General features: G+C 36.1%; 1 long non-coding RNA gene across 1 annotated transcript in view; it reads right to left on the reverse strand.

Moving 5' to 3' along the window:
• Positions 1-21,494, reverse strand: part of LOC111524469 — a 40,350-nt gene that overhangs the window by 10,125 nt on the left and 8,731 nt on the right. Inside the window, exons 2-3 of the long non-coding RNA XR_002725798.1 lie at positions 5,685-5,789; positions 2,677-2,888 (exon numbers count right to left, since the gene is read on the reverse strand). This is a non-coding gene — a long non-coding RNA (uncharacterized LOC111524469). The remainder of the gene's footprint in view (positions 1-2,676; positions 2,889-5,684; positions 5,790-21,494) is intronic.

A 21,494-nucleotide genomic window follows, 5' to 3' on the forward strand; every position in this document is an offset into this window, starting at 1 on the left:
TACTACTACTACTACTACTACTACTACTACTACTACTACTACTACTAATAATAATAATAATAATAATAATAAAGAAATAAACAATAGAGATGAAGAGAACAGTGTAGTAGGATCTAGGTTAAAGACAAATAGAGAAAGAGGTCATGTAGATTTATTTTGTTGGGTGAAAGTGGGAAAAATAGGAGTTCAGTTTTATTTGACAAAGATTAGAGACACAGGCTTAGAGCTTTAACAAACAGGTGATATGAAAATATAAATTATAAATAATAATTATACTGAGTGGACCAAAAACAAGTATGTATATCCTAAGTTTTAGCACAAAATCTTTGACAAACATCTGTGAAACTTTCGGAAGTGTAATGTTTATTCTTCTAGCATTCCCAGAGTCTCAAGCAGGACTATACTGAGCCTGAAATATTTGATCATGTCACTCACCATGGGCAACAGAAGCAATATTGACAAGTCTCCACTCTGTCATTAGGGATGAGCTATAACATATGGAACAAATCAGATATTTTGGTCTCTTTGATCCTGCCATTCTTTCCAAAGTGAAGACCACAAGATGCTACGCAACCGTTTAGTGTGGGTTCAGAATACTTTGGCACCTTTCTACACAGTAGTAAATTAATGTTTGAGGAAATAAATAATCGCATGAATGGCCCAATCTGCACACTCAAACTATAATTAGTATTCCCATAGTTCTTTGAAGGCCTGACATTAATAACATAAACAAACAAGGGAAGATAACAGTGATTGCAACCAATAAAATATAATTTAATTTAAAAATTAACCAAAGAAAGTTAAGCTGTTTCAAGTGAGCATGCAATTAAAATAAATATATGAAGATAAGTGAGCAAAAGCAACAAAATTAATGTCTCTTGCATAATGGTTTATTATCAAATAAACACATACACATATGCTCATAGATATACACACATTAATATGCACACACACACACACACACATACAATATTGTTACCTGAGACCGGGCACAATCCCGCATATGGTCCTAGCAAGAAGAGGAGAACTGAGTAAAATGGTGGGTAAAAATGTTTAGAATTAGATAGGACCTGGGATTAGGGAAAGGCCTGAAGGACAAGAGCCTGATGTAGTTTATTAGTTAGAGATTTAAGACCACAAGTAGCTCTCAGGGTAGCTGACTTTAGTAGTCATAAGTAAGGTCCAATTTAGGGAAAGGCTAGTCTGATGAACCATGACAACTTTAAGCTGGGTTTTGACATAGGCAGGTCATAGCAGAGATGATTAGCATAGGGTATCACGGTCCTAGCCATCAGATGGAAGTATAGGATTAGGGAAATAGTACTAAGAGGAACCCAGAAATAGTAAGATGTCACCTCGTGTTTAGAATAAAATAAAAAGCAGGGAGGTTATAAACCAGGACTGAGACTCAAAGTGTAAAACAGAATACCAGTCAGCTGAAGTGAGGTGTGAAGTCCAGTCCAGCCCATATTTCAAGGAACAGGCATTAGTGCAGAATTAGAATATAGCACAAAGTGAAGGCAACATTATTATAAATATCAAGGGGTAAATTTGAATTCCTTATCTTACTCCTGAATGACCAGAGCATTTGTCATAAGGATGAAAGAGAACTAAGCCTATAAATGAGAGTCCAGTGGTTCAGCTGAGGATAAAGAAGTCTGCAGAGGTTGGGAATCAGATTCAGTTTAATGGGTAGATTGTTAGGATGATCAGAGACTAAAATAAAAGGATATGATCACTTTATTCATTTATCTTCATAGGTAGATAGATGTATAGAGATATAATTATGTATATGAATATAAATGTACAGATACATTATTTTTCATCTTAAGCAATTTGATTGAATGTAAAGAATTTAGCACAGCCTCTTAAATATTAACTACTATTTTATTGCAACTAATATTCAAAATGTCTCTAATACTAATTTCCATAAGTCATGTTGAAACCTATCCAAATGTCCCATAGAACTGATGTTTACGGTTTCTTTTGAATAAACATAGACATTTACTGTTCCATCTTGAAACCTGAGAAAGTTACATTTGTCTTATGTGAGTTTCTTTCTCAGGAAACCAGCCACCAAACCTCCCAGATAGCATCAAGGAATTGAAACTTACCAGATCAACACATCTGGACAATGAGATGCTGGATCCCTCACCTGCCATTATTAACTAGCCAACCATCTGCTTCCTATTGATGAACTCTGCTTCATTACCCCCTCCTAATTTCCGTTTTCCCATACATGGTTACATTTCTTCCCTGTTACATAAATCCCTAATTTTAGTTGACCAGGGAGATGGATTGGAGACTGATCTCCCATCTCCCAGGTTGCAGCACCCAAGTAAAGGCTTCTTCCCTGGCAGTACTCACTGTCTCGGTGATTGGCTTATTGTTCAGTGAACAGCAGGCTCTGGAACAAACTCTTCGCATTTAAATAACAATGTTTTCCATGACATCATTCCTGATAGCTGGGTTTTATTAAATTTGGGCACACAAAACAATTAATGTTTCAGTTAAGGTCACTAAGTAGCAAGTGGCTCTTTGAACAAGGATGTGCTTGAGCAGATTTTGCAGACAAAAAATTAAATGCATTGACACTAACCTAAAGTTATATACTGAATAGATTCAAATTTATTTCTGTAGAAAATCATCAAATTTTAGTAAAAATTCATCACCTACTTATTTGTATCTTCACTGTGGCCACAAATGCATGTTCATTAAATCGCTCCAGATATTTAATTTAATTCTCCGGTTGGGTGGGTTGTGTGATTTAGTAGTGACCATTCAGTGGCCAAGGAATGGCTTGAAATTAAGTATGCTGATTATAAGCCCATACAATATTCCAAAGTATATAGCATTGTGTTTTTCCATCTTTCATCTGAATAAAAGGACTACACAGACAAAGAAAAGTCAGCCAAAGGATCAAAGAAGCTCAAACCCTAAATTGCCACTGGGAGAAAAGATGCCCAGGAAAGCTGTCTAATCCCAATAATCGGATCTGTGTTTGACTATTGCTCCAACAAAAAATAACCATTTGCCTTGTGAAGCCACTGAAATTTTTGGGTTGCTTAACCAAACCTTACTTCTAAAAGTTTAAATTTTATAATCATCTAAAGTGAAGAATGTAAAGGATTTTAAATACTGTTAAAAACTTTAATGACTCTAGAGCACATAAAAGCAAGTGACTTTTATAGCACTTGAATAGCATATATTTATATGTATAAAAAAACTGAGCTTTGTGTAGAGAACACAAGTAAAACATCACATGAGGCATTGAATCCACAATCATTATTGAATTTGACTTCTCAGTGAATATAATATTTATAAATTATTTCAATGAGAATAGTTTTATTCCTTTGTATTTGAAGTGGCTTTAGAATAAAAACCTTATTTAATACAAAAAGAAGTACCCAGTTATAACAAATAAACACTAGCTATAAACTCTAGTTGACAAAGTAAAATATGTTATAAAGTCACAAATTTAAGAAAAACATTACAATATGCAAAAAATAGTTAACTAATACAATTTCAATTGAAAACCTAAGCAACAGAAAAAATTTACAACACACGAAAGACAAAGAATCAGTATCAACAGAGACTTTCTATAATTAAGAGATACAGGCCAGGTGTGGTGGCTCACACCTGTAATCCCAGCACTTTGGGAGGCCAAGGCAGGTGGATCATGAGGTCAGGAGATCGAGACCATCCTGGCTAACACGGTGAAACCCCGTCTCTATTAAAAATACAAAAAACTAGCTGGGTGTGGTGGCGGGTGCCCGTAGTCCCAACTACTTGGAGGCTGAGGCAGGAGAATGGCATGAACCGAGGAGGCAGAGCTTGCAGTGAGCTGGGATCGCGCCACTGCACTCCAGCCTAGGCAACAAAGCGAGACTTCGACTCAAAAAAAAAAAAAAAAAAAAATTGTATGGCGGGTGCCTGTAGTCCCAGCTACTCAGGAGGCTGAGGCAGGAGAATGCTGTGAACCCAGGAGGCAGAGCTTGCAGTGAGCCGAGACCACACCACTGCACTCCAGCCTGGGTGACAGAGCAAGACCGTCTCAAATAAATAAATAGATAAATAAAGAGATACAAATAATGAATAGAAAAGTCTTAAAATATTTTTATCCTACAAAACAAATAAAAGGCAACAAACCCCAAATATATGAAAATATACGATTTCAAAAGTAGTCCAAGAATCAAGTGGAAAATGGCATAATCGTAACCCATTAACAGTGACAGGAGGCAGCCAAATGCCTAGGAAGATAGAGGAGAGTACACAGTAACAGCCCACCTCCAAGCCAAAGATGGTTTAAAGCCTGAAAGCCAAGCTACAAGTTTAATCCTCAGACCAGATTTAGAAATTGTCCTCCCGTTCAGTGTGCTTTTCTCTGATTGATTCCCACCCTTTACCTATTTTACATATACCTACCCTTTCCTAATTGGTTTTCTACACTGTTATGCCCACCTTTGAGTGGTGTCTTCACTTTAACCTTTTTTGCGTACTCACAAACCAATCAGTATGCACTCCTCAGCTTTTGCCTATAAAGACCCCAGATTCAGTTGGTAGATGGGGAGACAACTCGACTCCAGGGAAGAGATAGCTTAACTTCGGGGAAGATGACCTGCCCTTCCAGTCTCCTCTCCAGGTCCCCTCTCTGCTGAGAGCCATTTTAATTTTTCAATAAAATTCTCCACCTTCACCATCCTTCAACCGTCCCTGTGACCTCAGTTCTTCTTGATGCCAGACAAGAGCTCAGAACTCACATGGCACAGGTACTGAGAAATACTGTCACACCAGCCCTTAGCTTTTGCCAGCAGAGGGCAGTCACCCCATGCGACGAGGCAAGGGGTCAACTGAGCTGCTAACACACCACTATCCGCGAACAGTGGAACTAATAGAGACCACTGTAACACCCCTCTAGGGCTTCAGGGTCATGGGCATCCTCACCTGGGAGCCACCATGTTCCCCTCAGGGTGACACTCCTGGTCTGGCCACAGGCCCTGCACAGAGCATGCTCTTGTGTCAGTGCCTGGAATAGCTGGCTGGATCCCACACTTACTTGCTCACGTGCTCCCTCTTGCAAAGCGTTGAGTGCAGCAGTCCGAGTAGAGGCCACTTACCATGAGCAAGCATAATAAAAACCTCTAAATTAACCTTTTGTAAATATGAATACAAAGAAAGTGGTTGAAATATTACAAAATTATGGAAGTACTATAAAAGAGTGAAAGGAAATATGTAATTGTGTCCCAAATATTTTTCATAGGAAATGTTTAGATTTAGGAAATGATCATCATCTATTTTTACTTAGATAAAAGAATATATTATAATTATAACAAGTAAAGACAAGAAATCAGTGGAAATAAATGGTAGTGACAGTACAGAAAAGTGAATGGGTTAAAATGTTGCAAGTTTTAAATTAATAAAATCTAATTGAAAGTAATTGACCTTATGAAGAAAACACTTTATCTGACTGGAAATTTCAGTTAAGTTATACTCAAAGGAAGACTTGATCAGGGTTTCTGTTTAGTTTCCCATTTTCTCTCTCAGTATTTCTCACCTTGTCAAGTAGAATTTGTTCTCAGCTTAAGTTTTCTCAAAGTAAAATAGCTGAAGTAGTTGCACAGTTTACATTAAAAAATATTTAACAGTGCCTAGAAGAGGAAAGAGTTTTCAATTTCAGTACTTACCATGAATCTGATTGAAGCAGCTAAGATTGGTTCCTAAACCAGCTATTCTAAGATGGGTAAAATGTATGAATTGTCTTAGAGATCTCTTGGGTTCCACGCCTAGAACTAAGAGAAGAATCAATCAAATACATAAACCTTACGGCTACTACATAATGGGGAGTAGTGGAATAGATGCCAGGAAGTCAACCGAGCATGCCCAATAAAATCACGTTCAGAAGCAATACATAGTGCAAATAACATTGCGAAAAACACAAATTGAATAGAAGAAAGACTAGACACATCCTATCACAGAGCCGAAGAAAATAATAGAAACAAAGGAGACCATTTGCTATATAGAAAAATATATCACAAAGAAATAATCTGCAAACAATAAGCAATTTAAAAGATGGAAACAGAATGCACATCAAAAATGATAATCAATAGCATAATAGAAGAAAGAATTCCACACTATGAACGGAACTTGGATTGGAAATCTAAAACAAACACAAGAATCATCATGCTGAATGGGGAATAACTGAAATTCTTTCATCTAGGATCTGGAACGACTACAACTGATAAACTTAGTAAAGTTGCAGGATGAAAAAATCAACATACGAAAATCAGTAGCATTTCTATATGACAACAGTGAACAATCGGAAAAAGAAATGTAAAAGTAATCTCATTTAAAATAGCCGAAACAAATTTAAATACCTAGGAATTAGCTTAACTAAACAAGTGAAAGATCTCTACAGTGAAAGCAATGAAATAGTGAGGAAAGAAATTGAAGAGGACACACAAAAAGTGGAGAGAGATTTCATATTCATGGGTGGGAAGAATCCATATTGTTAAAATATGCATCCTACCTATAGCAATCTATACATTCAATGCAACCCCCTCAAAACACCAATGATATTCTGCATAAATTGTTTTAAAAATTCTGAAATGTATATGGAATCATGAGAGACCCAGAATAGTCAAAGTTATCCCGAGTGAAAAGAACAAAACTGGAGGAAGCACATTACCTGACTTCAAATTCTGCTACAGAGCTGTCGTAACGAAAGCAGCATGGTACTGGCATAAAACAGATGCATAGACCAATTGGAACACAACAGGGAACTGAGAATCAAATCCACACACCTATAGTAAACTCATCTGTGACAAAGGAGCCAAGAACATATATTGGGAAAAAGACAGCCTCTTCAACAAATGGTGCAGAGAAAACTGAATATGCTTATGCAGAAGAATGAAACTTGATTTTTATCTCTTGCCTTATTCAAACATCAAATATAAGTGCATTAAAGATTTAAATCCAAGACCTCAAACTATGAAACTACTACCAAAAAATGGGGAAACTCTCCAACACACTGTCCTGGGCCAAAATTTCTTGAGCAATACCCTACAAGCACAGGCAATCAGAGCCAAAATGGACAAATGGGATCACTTCAAGTTAAAAAGTTTCTGCACCGCAAAGGAAACTATCAACAAAGTGAAGAGAAAATTCACAGAACTGGAGAAAACATTTGCAAATTACCCACTTGGCAAGTGATTGATAACCAGAATATATAAGGAGCTCAAACTACTCTATAGAAATATAAAGCTAATAATTTGATTAAACAATGGGAAAAATGTTTGAATAGACATTTCTCAAAAGACCTACAAATGGAAAACAGGCATATAAAAAATGTTCAGCATCATTGATCATCAGAGAAATGCAGATCAAAACTACAATGGGATATCAGCTCATCATAGTTAAAACGGCTCTTATATGTAAGTCAGGCAATAACAAATGCAGGTGAGGATATGAGGGAAAGGAAACCCTTATACCCTGCTGGTGGAAATATAACAACCACTATGGAGAAGAGTTTGGAGATTCCTCAACAAACCTAAAAGTAGAGCTAACATATGATCCAGCAGTCCCGCTGCTGGGGATGTACCCACAAGAAAGAAAATGATTGTATCGAAGAGATACCTGCACTCCCATGTTTGTTGAGGTACTGTTCACGATAGCCAAGATTTGGAAGCAACCTAAGTGTCCATCAACAGATGAATGGATAAAGAAAATGTGGTACATAGACACAATGGAGTACCATTGTTCTATACAAAGGAATGAGATTCTGTCATTTGTTGCAACAGGGATGGAACTCGAGATCATTGTGTTAAGTGAAATAAGACAGACACAGAAAGACAAACATCTCATGTTATCAGTTATTTGTGCATGCTAAGTATCAAAACAATTGAATTCATGGAGATGGATTATAGAAAAATGTTTACCAGGAGTTAGTTAAGGTAATGCAGAAGTTTGGGGAGATGGAATGGTTAATGGGTACAAATATTAGTTAGAAAGAATGAGTAAGACCTGGTATTTCATAGTACAATAGGGGACTATAGTCAATAATCATTTAAATGTAGATTTAAAAATGACTAAAAGAGTATAACTGAATTGTTTGTAACACAAAGGATAAATGCCTGAGGGGATGAATATCCAATATTCCATGATATGATTACTATGCATTTCATGCCCGACCAAAATATCTCATGAACTCCATAAATATGTAGACCTTATACGTACTCACAAAAATTTAAAAAATACTAATACATGGTAAATATGGCAAAATTGTCAAATTTTAATGAGAAAGAAATTATTCAAATATCTCAAGAAGAATTATTTTTCCCAAATGAGTGGAAATTAGGCATTGCACTTTATAATTTCCATATGCCATCTTACTTAGTTTTAATCCTACCTACTATAAAATGGTAAGATAAATCCTAGTATCTCCACCTGGTACTTGAGGAAATTGAAACTGCAAAACTTTTAAGCAACACAAGTGATAGAGTTAGCAAGTTCACATTTTAACCTAGGCCCACCCAAAAACACAATCAGCATGTCTTCAATGTGCCATTTAAGAAAGCAAAATGAAAGGACAGCTGCCAGAAGGTGGGACACAAAGTAGAACTCTAGTGCAACACAATTGTTATTGACGTGAACTGACAATGACCACGGAAACTAAATACTCATTACACAGACAAGGAAATAGGAACACTCTTCTCTCCCTCTTACCGCTGAGTGACTTTCCACTAAGGTGAGCCAAACTTGGGTTTTAACCAACCCACTCTCAGCAAATGAATAGCGCCCTAAAGTTAAAGAATCTCTCCTCTGTGTTCCCCGTAATAGATGCACCTAACCGACAGGTAAATATTCACAGGCTGCTCTACAACTAATAAAAGGATATATTCAGCCTATTAAAACAAGTTAAAACATGACGGTGGAAATATATTTTAGCAAAACTATTTCTAAACTATTTTAAACTGCCAAACCACTAGCTTCCTTTAATTTGGACTTTCCCATGTTAATGTACAACATTCTTAGTTGTGGAAAACCTTCAGAGAAAGAACGAGAGAAGAAAACAAACAGAAAGAATGTTCTAACGTCAAAGAGTATGAAAAATATAGAATAAAACAAGCAAAAATATGAATATGCTTTGGTACAAAAGAGGATGACATATTTTATCCCTTCTGTCTGCCAAATCCACCAGACACAAGATATTGGCTTGAGGAGAAAACTCTTAGCATAGGATGCAAAACAGAGTATGCTAGTTATGTTGTGCTACCTATTGCTAACAGTGACATTGAAAGAGGCCTTTTTCCTGAGTTACTAGATTGAAATAAATATTCATTGTACAGAGGCCATTAATTTTAAAAAATCAGAATCCAATATATGTGCTGGGGGTTGAATCGTATCCTCCTTAAAGTTTGTATGTTGAAGTCCTAACTCCCATTACTTCAGAATGTGACCTTATTTGAAAATAGTCATTGCAGATGCAATTAGTTAAGATAAAATCATGCTGTAGTAGGGTGGGTCTCTATTCCAACATAACTGATGTCCTAAAAAAGGGAGACTTGGACACAGGCACATAAATACAGGGAGAACACCATGTGAAGGTGAAGGCAGATCTGGGTGATACAGCAAAAACCAAAATGCTAAAGATTGCCAGCAACCTACTGGAAGCTAAGCTTGGGAGCAGCATGGAAAAGATTCTCACAGCCCTCAGAAGGAACCAGCTCTTCAGACATTTTGATTTCAGACTTTTAGCCTACAGAAATGTGAGATAATACGTTTCTATTGTTTTGGCCACATCGTTTGTGATATTTTGTTACAGCAGCCCTGGAATATTAACACAGTATGTAATACACTATCTTTTGGGGAGAGATGGTTATATAAGATGATTATACATTTAAACTATAATACAGGAATAACTAATTTATCTGTTCTCTGGGTGGGAAAAAGACAAAATGAAGAGAAAAACGAAGACACGAGCAGCCATGTGTGCTGGGAAGCATTCTCAGGGGCTAGGCATTTCAAACCACTTCTAAAACCAGGCTATTTTGGTTGGCACCATAACCTTAGTGAACAGCTCCATAATGCTTTTTAGGAGCCTACAGAAATATGTGAGATGATCAAAAACAAAACAAAACAAGCCCCAATTGATTACACAGCATCACAAAATTGAAATGAATATGATTTTAATAAAATATCTATATTTATAGCATAAGAAATTGGTTAATTATGAAGCTAAAAGTGAAAATGGATTTATAGTATTCAAAAGTGAGATTGCATTTGATTCTACATGAATTCTCAAGATTATATGATAATTTGGGGGAAGTAAATGCCAAACAAATTAAATGCAACTCACTCATAGTTCAAATAGTAATTTCAGAAGAAAATAAAACATTCTGTCAAAATTTTAGAGCATATAATTTAATATATGATTATATTTACATAAGTATATATAAGATTTTATGAAGGGTCTTCCAAAGTGATATAGTTTGGATGTTTGTCTCCACCAAATATGTTGAAATGTGAACCCGAGTGTTGAAAGTGGGACCCAGTGGGAGGTGTTTGGGTTATTGGGACAGGTCACTCATGAAGGGCTTGGTGCCATCCTTTTGGCAATGAGTGAGTTCTCACTCTGTTAGCTCACACAAGAGCTGGTTGTTAAAGAGAGACTGGCGTCTCCTTTTCTCTTGCTGTCTCTCAGTGTGACACATTGGTTCCCCCTTCACCTTCTGCCATGAGTAAAAGCTGTCTGAGGTTTCACCAGAATAGGTACAGATGCTGGCACCATGCATGTATAGCCTGCAGAATCCTGAGCCAAAATAAATCTCTTTTATTATAAAGTATTCAGTCTCAGATATTCCTTTAAAGCAACCCAAAATGGACTAACACAAAATGTATAATAATAGCACAAAAGGCTATTAAAATGTAGCACATAAGAGTATTCAGCAACAAAACTGTTACTGACCTGAAAGATTTGCTGGAAACTAATTTAAATTACTAACAATATACTAATGTTTCATAAGGCAAATAAATTAAGTTGGTCTTCTCCATTCTCAGTTTCAATTAAAAAAATTTCATTTTCTAGAGTTTCAGTGATTGAAAATATGTCATGAATTACTGCATTTTTCATCTGCAGTTGGTTGAATCCTTGGAGGCAGAAACTGCAGATAACAAAGGCCAATTAAGGGACTTGAGCATCCACAAATCTGGGAATCTTCAGTGGTCCTGGAACAAATCTTTACATATATGGAGGGCTGACTACGTTGGAAAACCAGAAAAATTTCCTTTAATTCATACAACATGGTTCAGCTCTGTGTCCCCACCCAATTCTCACCTTGAATGTAATAATCCCCATGTGTCATGGGAGGGACCCAGTGAGACGTAATAGAATCATGGGGGCAGGTTTTTCCCATGCTGCTCTCCTGATAGCGAATACGTCTCACGAGATTCAGTGTTTTTGTAAAGGGGAGTTCCCCTGCATATACCCTCTTGTCTGCCACATAAGACATGCCTTTGCTCTTCCTTCACTTTCCACCATTTTTGTGAGGCCTCCCCAGCCATATGGAACTGTGATTCTTTTAAACCTCTTTCTTTTATACATTACCCAGTCTTGGGTATGTTTTTATTAGCAGCATGAGAACAGACTAATACATCATATAAGTGTTTTAATATTTTCAAGTAATAAATAAATAAATGACAAAACATAGACAATTGTGATAAAGTTTAAAGGGAAAAAATTTCCATGGAATACATTTTTTTAGTTTATTTTAAAAAAGACAACTCAATAATCTTTACAGATTTTGGATCAATATGACAGGTAACTTAATAAGAAACTGAGATTTGTTCCTATAGTTATTTTTTATAAAAAATTCAGTCTTTCAGACCAGGCGCGGTGGCTAAAGCCTGTAATCCCAGCACTTTGGGAGGCCGAGATGGGCGGATCACGAGGTCAGGAGATCGAGACCATCCTGGCTAACACGGTGAAACCCCGTCTCTACTAAAAATACAAAAACTAGCTGGGCGAGGTGGCAGGCGCCTGTAGTCTCAGCTACTCGGGAGGCTGAGGCAGGAGAATGGCGTAAACCTGGGAGGCGAACCTTGCAGTGAGCTGAGATCCGGCCACTGCACTCCAGTCCGGGCGACAGAGCAAGACTCCGCCTCAAAAAAAAAAAAAAAAAAAAAAAAAAAAAAAAAAATTCAGTCTTTCTAAAGCTAGTAGAAAAGCCAAAAGACATTGTAAACTATTTCAGTTGAGTGAACTTCACATTCTTTGAATGTTTCTTGTCACTAATATTTCCATTAAATCAAATATTTTGATTTGAAGAATGTTGTTTTGTGTCTTTTTTTTCTGAAGTGTTTTCTTTGATTAAAACAATGCTGATATGAATGTTTTGATTTATTTGGTTTGTTGTTGATACTTGGATTGGCCCTCAACCTGCACTGCATCTTTCATTTGGAGAAGCTAGAAAAGTAAAACTGTTTCTGAGGCTTCTTTGAAGCTTGAGCACTAGGAGTGAATTAGTTACCTAATCAATCAGAGGATTTCACTCAAAATTGGAAGGCAGATATGATGCACAATCTCTTTGAAACTTTTTAACATTACTGCTGATTAGGAATCTCCAGGAGGTAACAGGGTCCTTTAGAATCATGGGTGTCAAGAAAAACATGCCATTGACCAGATTCCCCTACTTTTAAAACGAGGGTTTAGAATTCCATTTTTTCAAGTTCCCGGTGTTAAGTCCAGCATGACTTCAATAGTGACCACAAAGAAATAGTGCTCAGTTTTAGAACTTGCACCAATACCTTCAGTCACTTTAGTACCTAAGTTATACCTAGTTGTAGTGAAAACTCATAATATTATGTTGCCTCAGCATCTGTTTTAAATGCAAGTTTATTTAGCTTTCTTGTAACAGAGACAGGACTCAGTCAACCTTGGCAAAGTTTTCAGTTCTACACTACACTCAAATCTCTTGAGCAGGTTGCCAGAGATAGGAACTTAGAGGCATCTCTCCTGCTGGTGGACTGGGCTTCCTGATTTCCCACCACTTCCTTTTAATGGACCATTCAGACCATGCATTCAAACTTAAGGCGACCTATACAGCCCATTCCCCAATCTAGATTGCTAGTTGCCCCCCACTCTCTCTCCTTTTGCCTGTGCTCCCTGACCTTTGTGTATGTGGTTTTTAGGCATGAAGTGTACCCTCTAAGGTCCACAGGTACTGAAAACTCTTAATCTTACATTGAACCTCAGATACTTAGGTTCAATACTTTAATTTGACCCAGAATTAAAACTATATGATCCTCTCTTAACATTTGCAACTCAGTACAATAGCTGAGGTTCAAAAATGATGACTCAGATATTTCAGTTGTACTAAGTCAGAAATTTTCAGATGTACTAAGTCAGAAAATTTAGCTGCTGATAGCTGACTATAAAAATCACCTTATTCAAGACACTTATTTAGGAATGGAAGCATAGATAGTACAAGATTCTTGGTTCAAGGTTAAAAATATATTTATTCTTCAAAACCAAACTAGAATCTGATTTCATTACATTTGTTCTACAACTCATATTGTCTCTTATGGTCAGTGGTCTCTGTTCAATTATTCAGGAAAATCTGTTCATGGATGGACCTTGGCAATTAGGTGCATATAATACTATTTGACAGCACAATCCCGTTTCTAGAATCAGGAGTGTAATTCAGTAAATATGAACCTATGAAAACAGAACTACCACATAGACAACTTGGAACAAGGGCAAATTATGTCCGCCCTGTACTACACAAGCCCGTCTATGACCCAGTTTGGGCTCTCTTTATTACAAAGCCATCTGATTGTTCCCCAGGGCATATTTTTGAGTATCTCTCACCTGAAACTCAGTACCTGAACTCCCCAGGGGGAAGAGAAAATTGTACACCTCCCTTGTCAAGTCTAAGTTCCTCCCTAGTGTTTATTTCCTCCCCAGGACAGTATGCTTTCTTAGCCAACTGGACTTGAGAATTCCAACACACTTTATGGAAAACCATGTTCTCTGCATACAGAGGCTGGATCTGCCTTAGGCTTCATGAGCATAATGTGTCTGAACATATGAATTCTATGTCACTACATTTGTCCATGTGTGAGTTATTCCATATAAAAATAACAGCAGGCATGAGTCTTAAATTGTAGATTGTGGAACAGAATTCAGAAATCCCAGTTGGTTCTTCTTTATGGTCTCTCAGACAGCATGAATCCACATATAACACAGCATCTTTGCTCTTAATATCCTTTGATCAAATGCTTGAACCAGACCACAAACAAAATGTATTTGCCAAGAAGCAATAAATATAATCAGAAAAAGTGCAGTCTAAACCCATATTTACAAAAGAAACATTTCTAAGTGGGATCTTGATATACAGACATAATGAATGAAGAGTCTCTTATATCATTTGGTAGCATAGTTTAGTTCATCGGAGTCAGGCTGTCTGGAGAGCCAACATCCCAGATTGGGAACTTCGCTTGAACATTTCGTAATTGAAAGTCCTTTAAAGTGATTATCTGAACACTATAAACTTGCCTGCTCTGGAGGTAAATTCAAGCCTCAACCTCAAAAATCTCAAGCCAAGTTTATAAGCTCAGAGTGGTAAGGCACTCTGGTTTTTTAATCATCAAGATGTTAAAAACCCTTGGTGTCCAGAATCAGCTGTTGCATATTCAAACCTTGAACTTTTGGAGAAGGAGAGACATTGCAAAAGGACAATCAGGCCAAATGGAAAAGAAGCAGTCACAAGACTGAGAAAGCAAAAAGAAAAAAGTCTTGAAAAATTGGTAACGGTGAAGTCCTCCCAGTTTTGTGAATGATAGTTCTGCTTTCATTAGTATAGTTTAACTATAGACTTTATAGTTTGCATTATTAGCAAATTCCAGTCATTCTTATCTTCTTACTTAGTGACTATGTTCTATGTGACTCTGCCAAGGTTGCCATAGCAAAGTACCAAAGATTGAGGGACATAAACAACAGAAGTTTATTTTTTCAAGTTCTGGTGGCTACAGGTCTGAGCTCAAGGTGTTAGAAGGGTTATTCCCTTCTGAAGTCTCTCCCCTTGGCTTGTAAATGGCCTTCTCTCTGTGTTTTCACAGTCTCTCCTCTCTAATATGTGTCTCTGTCCTAATTTTCTCCCCTCATAAAAACTTTAGTCATACGGAGTAGGGCCCACCTTAATGACCTCATTGTTATTATAACTTTACCTCTTTGAAGACCCTATCTCCAAAGACAGTCACTTTCTGAAGTACTGAGGGTTAGGACTACAAAACATAAATTTGGGGAAATACAATAAAATCCCTAACATGTTACTTCTTCTAGCTGTACCTTTCTCTTTGTAATATCCCTGGGAATTTTTGCCCTCTCTTAGGGCAAATATATTGAAATTAAAAATAATACTTACATTGAAATTAGTATTTTGGTGTATCTTCTCCTGGTTTTGGCAATATAAAAAATTAAAACTCTTTATAATATTATATAAGCTCTACTGTGTCCCATAATTTTCCCACCAAAAATGAATTATGAGATTATTAAATGTATGAAATATTACTCAGGAAAGTAGAGTATAATGAATATGTACAATCCACTGCATGAAATAAATTAATAACATTTTAATTATCCCTTATTTTGACCATTTAGGAGATGCACAGTATTTTCTGCCTTTACAAATAATAACATAATGAAGACACCTAGAAAGAAGTATTTGAGGGTACATTTCATCAGCCCATAGAATAAACTCACAGAACTTAAAGTATAATAAATTCCAGAACTTAAAATATAATAAATAAATTATTGATTATATTTTGATGTAAAAGGATCCTTCTAAAATTAGAGCTTTCAAAGTAAAAGGCAAATTACTGTTTCTAAGTCTATGAATATTTCAGAGGTATTTAAGTCTGCCAAATTACTGTTCAGAAGGAAGTTATTCATTACAGAACACACTACAGTAAATCATCAGTAACAAAAAATGAATTACCTAATATTTTTCATAATTATATGCAAATTTAATGCTTATTGTTATTCAAACTGACTTCAAGTTGATCAAATAATTTATTGCATTTATTTATTTTTATCTCTTTAAACTTTTAATCAATTTTTCCATTGACGTATTTGTGCATATCTAATTGTTCTGAGCAAATTGACCATAAAGATCAACTTAAAATGGATTATGGTGACTTGTCCACACTACCATTTTAGTAAAGAAAATTTGCCTGTTTGAGTTACCCATATTTTATCTTCCAGTAAAGCACATCATTGAATGTTTGGAACAAGTTCTATAATGAAAATTTTAAATTTGATTTTGTAATTTATTTATTATACTTTAAGTTCTGGAATACACGTACAGAACATGCAGGTTCGTTATATAGGTATACACATGCCATGGTGGTTTGCTGCACCCATCAACCCATCATCTACATTAAGTATTTCTCTAATGCTATCCCTCCCCTAGCCCCCTATCCCTCAAAAGGCCCTGGTGTGTGATGCTCCCCTCCCTGTGTCCATGTGTTCTCATTGTTCGACTCTCACTTATGAGTGAGAACATGTGCTGTTTGGTTTTCCATTCTTGTGATAGTTTGCTGAGAATGATAGTTTCCAACTTCATCCATGTCCCTGCAAGGAACATGAACTCATCCTTTTTTATGGCTGCATAGTATTCCATGGTATATATGTGCCACCTTTTCTTTATCTAGTCTATAATTTGTCAAATTTCCTAAATGTACAATGTATTTATTTTTTTGTATCTGTGTACATAAAAAGAACACAAAGTTTGAGACAGTTCAGTCAAGTCATTGTCTCCCTGATTTGCTTTATGTATTTTAGCAGAAAAAGAAATATAATTTGGTCATTTAATTTCTTGTTTTATATCAGGAGACTATTTAGAAACACAAAGAAATGAAGTTACTTTTCTTGGCATTCTGTTAATTGATTATAGGACCATGATACAATTGGCACAGAAAAAGTCTTTTATGAGATAATCATGATGGCATATCATCAGGGCAAGGGAAACAGTATATTCAGATAGCTAAAAGAACTACGAACACACTATATACTGAAGGAAAAAAAATAAATGTTGTGTTTCATGAACAGGTGGCTGTAATACGTGTGTGAAAGTGTTGGTGAACTCAAGGCAGTTATGGAGAGAGATGATGGTTTTTAATGTGGACTAGCTGTCACTTAGAATGCTAAAGGGCTGCATAACTGCCGACAATAGTACTGCTAGCAATCAGTTAAAATGAAAAGGAAGGTAGAAATTTGTTCTTTATAAAAGGATTCTTCTAAAATTAGAGCTTTCAAAATAACAGTGTAAAGAATTCTTCATGATTTAATGTAACACCTTTCATTGGAAGAATTCAAATTGTAGCTATAGCATAGTCTTTCAGAAATGTAGTACATCTTATTGTATATGGTAACAGTCCATAGAATTAACTAAAATCAGCACATGTGGCTATTAATATCTCCTGAAGTTCATTGATTCTCAGTTCATAGTCATAATTTGATTGTGTTTTATCCTGGTTTTATGGAAAATAACACAAATATGTTATTTATTATAGCATATTAAAAAATAGAAATTGTGCCAAAGGAAAATTTATACTATTGTTACATGCATACCACTTTTTGTAATTACTAAAATCTTAAGGACATGTTCTGACAACTTTTTATTAAATCTGAGGATATTGACTTAACTGGAGATAAGGCAATTATGTTAACTTCAAAGGAAGCATATAAAACTAGCTTTTGTAAAATAAACGTTTGAAGCATGTTTTTCATCATGATATATTATTATAAATCACACACATAGAGCTGAGATCATGCCACTGCACTTCTTCATGGGTGACACAGCCAGACTCTCTCTCTCAAAAATAAAATAAAATAAAATAATGTACATAAGTAATAAGATAAAAAAGGATAATATTGAATCTGACTCCAAAATAACTATTGCAAAAATAATGTGCTGTAAATATTAAATTATTTCATTTGTCCTCTCCTAGTCCATGTTCCCTTGAGCATTTCACTTGCAAAACTGAGCCATGAGTCTAAATATTTCGTTGTAAGAGGGAGAAAATAATGGACCCCTTTGGCAAACATACTACTGAAAAAAAAAACCACTTAATCTAAAAATATGCACATATGGTAGATAGAAGACTTTCTAAATTTCTTTGAAATCTCATGCTTGGAAGTTACATGTCATGTCTGTATAGCTATATTCCTTAGTATGGATAAGGTGACACTTCTACAATGACATTAAAAATAGTTTTGCAGGCGGGGCACAGTGGCTCATACCTGTAATCCTAGCACTTTGGGAGGCTGAGAATGGTGAATCACTTGAGGTCAGGAGTTCAAGACCAGTCTGGCCAACATGGTGAAACCCCGTCTCTACTAAAAATACAAAAATTAACCGTGCATGGTGGTGGGTGCCTGTAATCCCAGCTACTCGGGAAGCTAAGGCATGAGAATTTCTTGAACTCGGAAGGCAGAAGTTGCAGTAAGACAAGACGGCACACCACATTCCAGCCTGGGCGAGAGAGTGAGGCTCAGTCTCAAAAAATAATAATTAATAAATAAATAATAAAATACAAATAATTTTGCAGAATGAACTTTCTATTGATGGAAAATTATAGAGTTGACAGTTATATTGTAACAGAAATCTAAAAAGTCATTTTAATCTTTTGAATAATATTAGGAGATACCTTTCTTAAACATAGCTATTACAATCTATAGTAAAGATCTTATTCAGTTGAGTAAATGTTTAAAACAGTTAGTTAATATTGATGAGTTTATTGTAGTACTACTATTTAAATTTTGTTTTTTAAATTAAATGTTCCTTACTTATTGTGGCAGAGGGAGGCAATAATTTGGTAAAGATAAAAAGCCAAAAATTTCATTCGAGCATGGGGGCAATTACTACTCAATTATTCTTTTAATATCCATTGCAAAGCCTTTCTAAGCCAACCATGTGTTTTGAGCTTTATCCTAGTATCCTCTTCACTTAAAATTTCATGGAAACACTATAATCATGGAAATTTGTAGCTAAGCAGAAACCATTCAGATAAGAAATAAAAGTCCTGAAAGAGAAAAGAACTTGTTCAAATAAAATAAGAGAAAGAAGGTAAATTTGTTTGCTCTCAAGAAATTAGTTTCATTAGTCAGTTCAGGATTTAACACAAATTGCAAGGGTCACGGTGGAAACTGAGTTTAATGTTGAATGAAATGATAGAAATCGAATCATAATTTAGGGAAGTAAAAATGTAAATTGGATTGAGTTTTTAAAAATTGAATTTTCTTTTTCTGCATTGTTAACACCTTCTACTCCTCCACCACCTTTTCCTCTTCCTTCTTCTCTTCTTTTTCTTGCTCCTGCTTTTTATGATAAGAGCAACCAGATAATGTTTTAGGTTTTGCTTAGTACTAGTATTATTTAATACTCATATATTTTATATACTTCATCAATGTATTGTCTTGCATTTTTCTTTGGACAAAGGGTTTTTAATAACAATTTCAGTTTAGTTAATAGGTACAGAGCTATTCAGACATTCTATTTTTTATGTCAGTTTTACTATGTTGTATTTTCCAAAAAAAATTGTCCATATCAAAATCTTTAAGTCTGTTGGAATAGAGTTTTTCATAAATATTTGCATATTGTAATACCTTTTATTATTCCTGATAATAAATAAGCATTTTTTTCTTTATCAGTCTTGCTAGGGGATTATCAATTTATTAATCTAAACATTTTTATCTATTCTCTACTTATTTAATTTCTCATATCTTTATAATTTATTTCCTTCCATTTACTCTGTATATAAATTGCCTACCTTTTTCCAGTTGCTTAAGATGGAAAATTATATCACTGATGTTAATCTTTCTTATTTTCTTAAAATATTTACAGCTATACATTTCCCTTTAAACACAGTGTTACCTGTGTTTCACAAATGTTGATAAGTGTTATCATTATAATGAGATTCTAAATGGTTTTCTTGTGATTTCTTTTTTTATTCTATTAATTATTTTTTCCAAACATTTGAACTATTCTGTCTAGTTTAATGTTACAGTATCAAATTTAATTTTATGGTTGTGAATAAATATTCTTATCTGACTTCGATTTTTGACATTTCTTGAGATTTATTTTGGGCCGGCATATATTCTGTCTTGGTGAATGTTTAATGTGCAACTGAAAATAATGCATTTTCTGAAGTTTCGTAACTGGGGCATATTATTCAGTGTTCTACAACTGTCAATTAGGAAAAGGTCATTGATAGTGTCTTTTAGATCCTATGTATCTTTACTGGTCTTGTGTCTAATCTATCAGTCAGTGATAATTCAATATTAAAACCTGCAATTGTCCATTTTTCCTTTACTTTTTCTGTTTTTGTTTTATATACTGTCATGCATCAGTTAACCACAGAAATACAGTATGAGCAATGCGTTGTTAGGTGATTTTGTCATTCTGTGAACATCATAGAGTGCACTTACACAAGTCTATAGCCTACTACACACTTAGCCTAGATGGTATGCCTTTGTTCCTTGCCTACAAATCTCAGCTGGCTTCTGTGCTGAATACCGTAGGCAATTGTAACACAATGTTAAAAATTTGTGCATCTAACATAAGTAAACAGAGAAAAGATATGGTAAAAATAACGTATACAAGATAACAAACTGGTACACTTGTATAAGGCACTTACCTTGAATGGAGCTTGCACGACTGGAAGTTGCTCTGGGTGAGTCAATGAAGCACTAGTGAGTGAATGTGAAGGCCTAACACATCACTGCAGTCTGTTTGGACGAACCGAGGCAAGATGGCACATTTCCGGGTTCTTCATCACCGGCTTTTCCCGTATGTGCAAAAATGCAGCTGACACCGGGGAAGGTGCAGATTAATCAGGCATGCACCAGGTGATGTCAATCTGAAGAGACCAAGATTTACCTGGTGGCACCTGCGGAGCGCCCCCCCTCCCCCGACATGCCCATGCCCTGCCTATTGCCCTTCCATTCCTAGAAAAGTGGCTCCCAGCAGATGCGCCGGGGGGGGGGGCGGGCTTTTTCAGCCCCCACTCTTGTCGGGACTGTATTAGAAACTCCGCCCCCCCCCCCCAGCTCCTGTCCCTGAAGCTAGATGACCAAAGAATAAATTTGCAGTTTTGCTTTTAGCCTTGCCTACTCGCTGGTTCTTTTGTGCCCACTCTGGTGGTCTTAGAAAAACAAATCAGTTGGTGCGGAACGGGGAGGAGACCCCTTCCTCAGGGCCCCCAGGGTCCTGGGAGCCTCCTCCTCCTCCTCCTTCCGCGCTGCGGAGGGACCACCATGTGGCTTGGGAGCCCGGTTCAGGACGGAGACGTCCGCCTGAAGGTAATCTCCAGGTTATCCTAACCTCTACCCTAAACTGACTGTGGTTCTAACCCAATATACCCGGTTAGATCCGGCCTCCCCCACAGGGGCCACCATTTTGGCATCTTATTTCATTTCTCAATCAGCTCCTGACATT

This window comes from Piliocolobus tephrosceles, chromosome 19 (genome assembly GCF_002776525.5).
Source record: "Piliocolobus tephrosceles isolate RC106 chromosome 19, ASM277652v3, whole genome shotgun sequence".
Classification (NCBI taxonomy): domain Eukaryota; kingdom Metazoa; phylum Chordata; class Mammalia; order Primates; family Cercopithecidae; genus Piliocolobus; species Piliocolobus tephrosceles.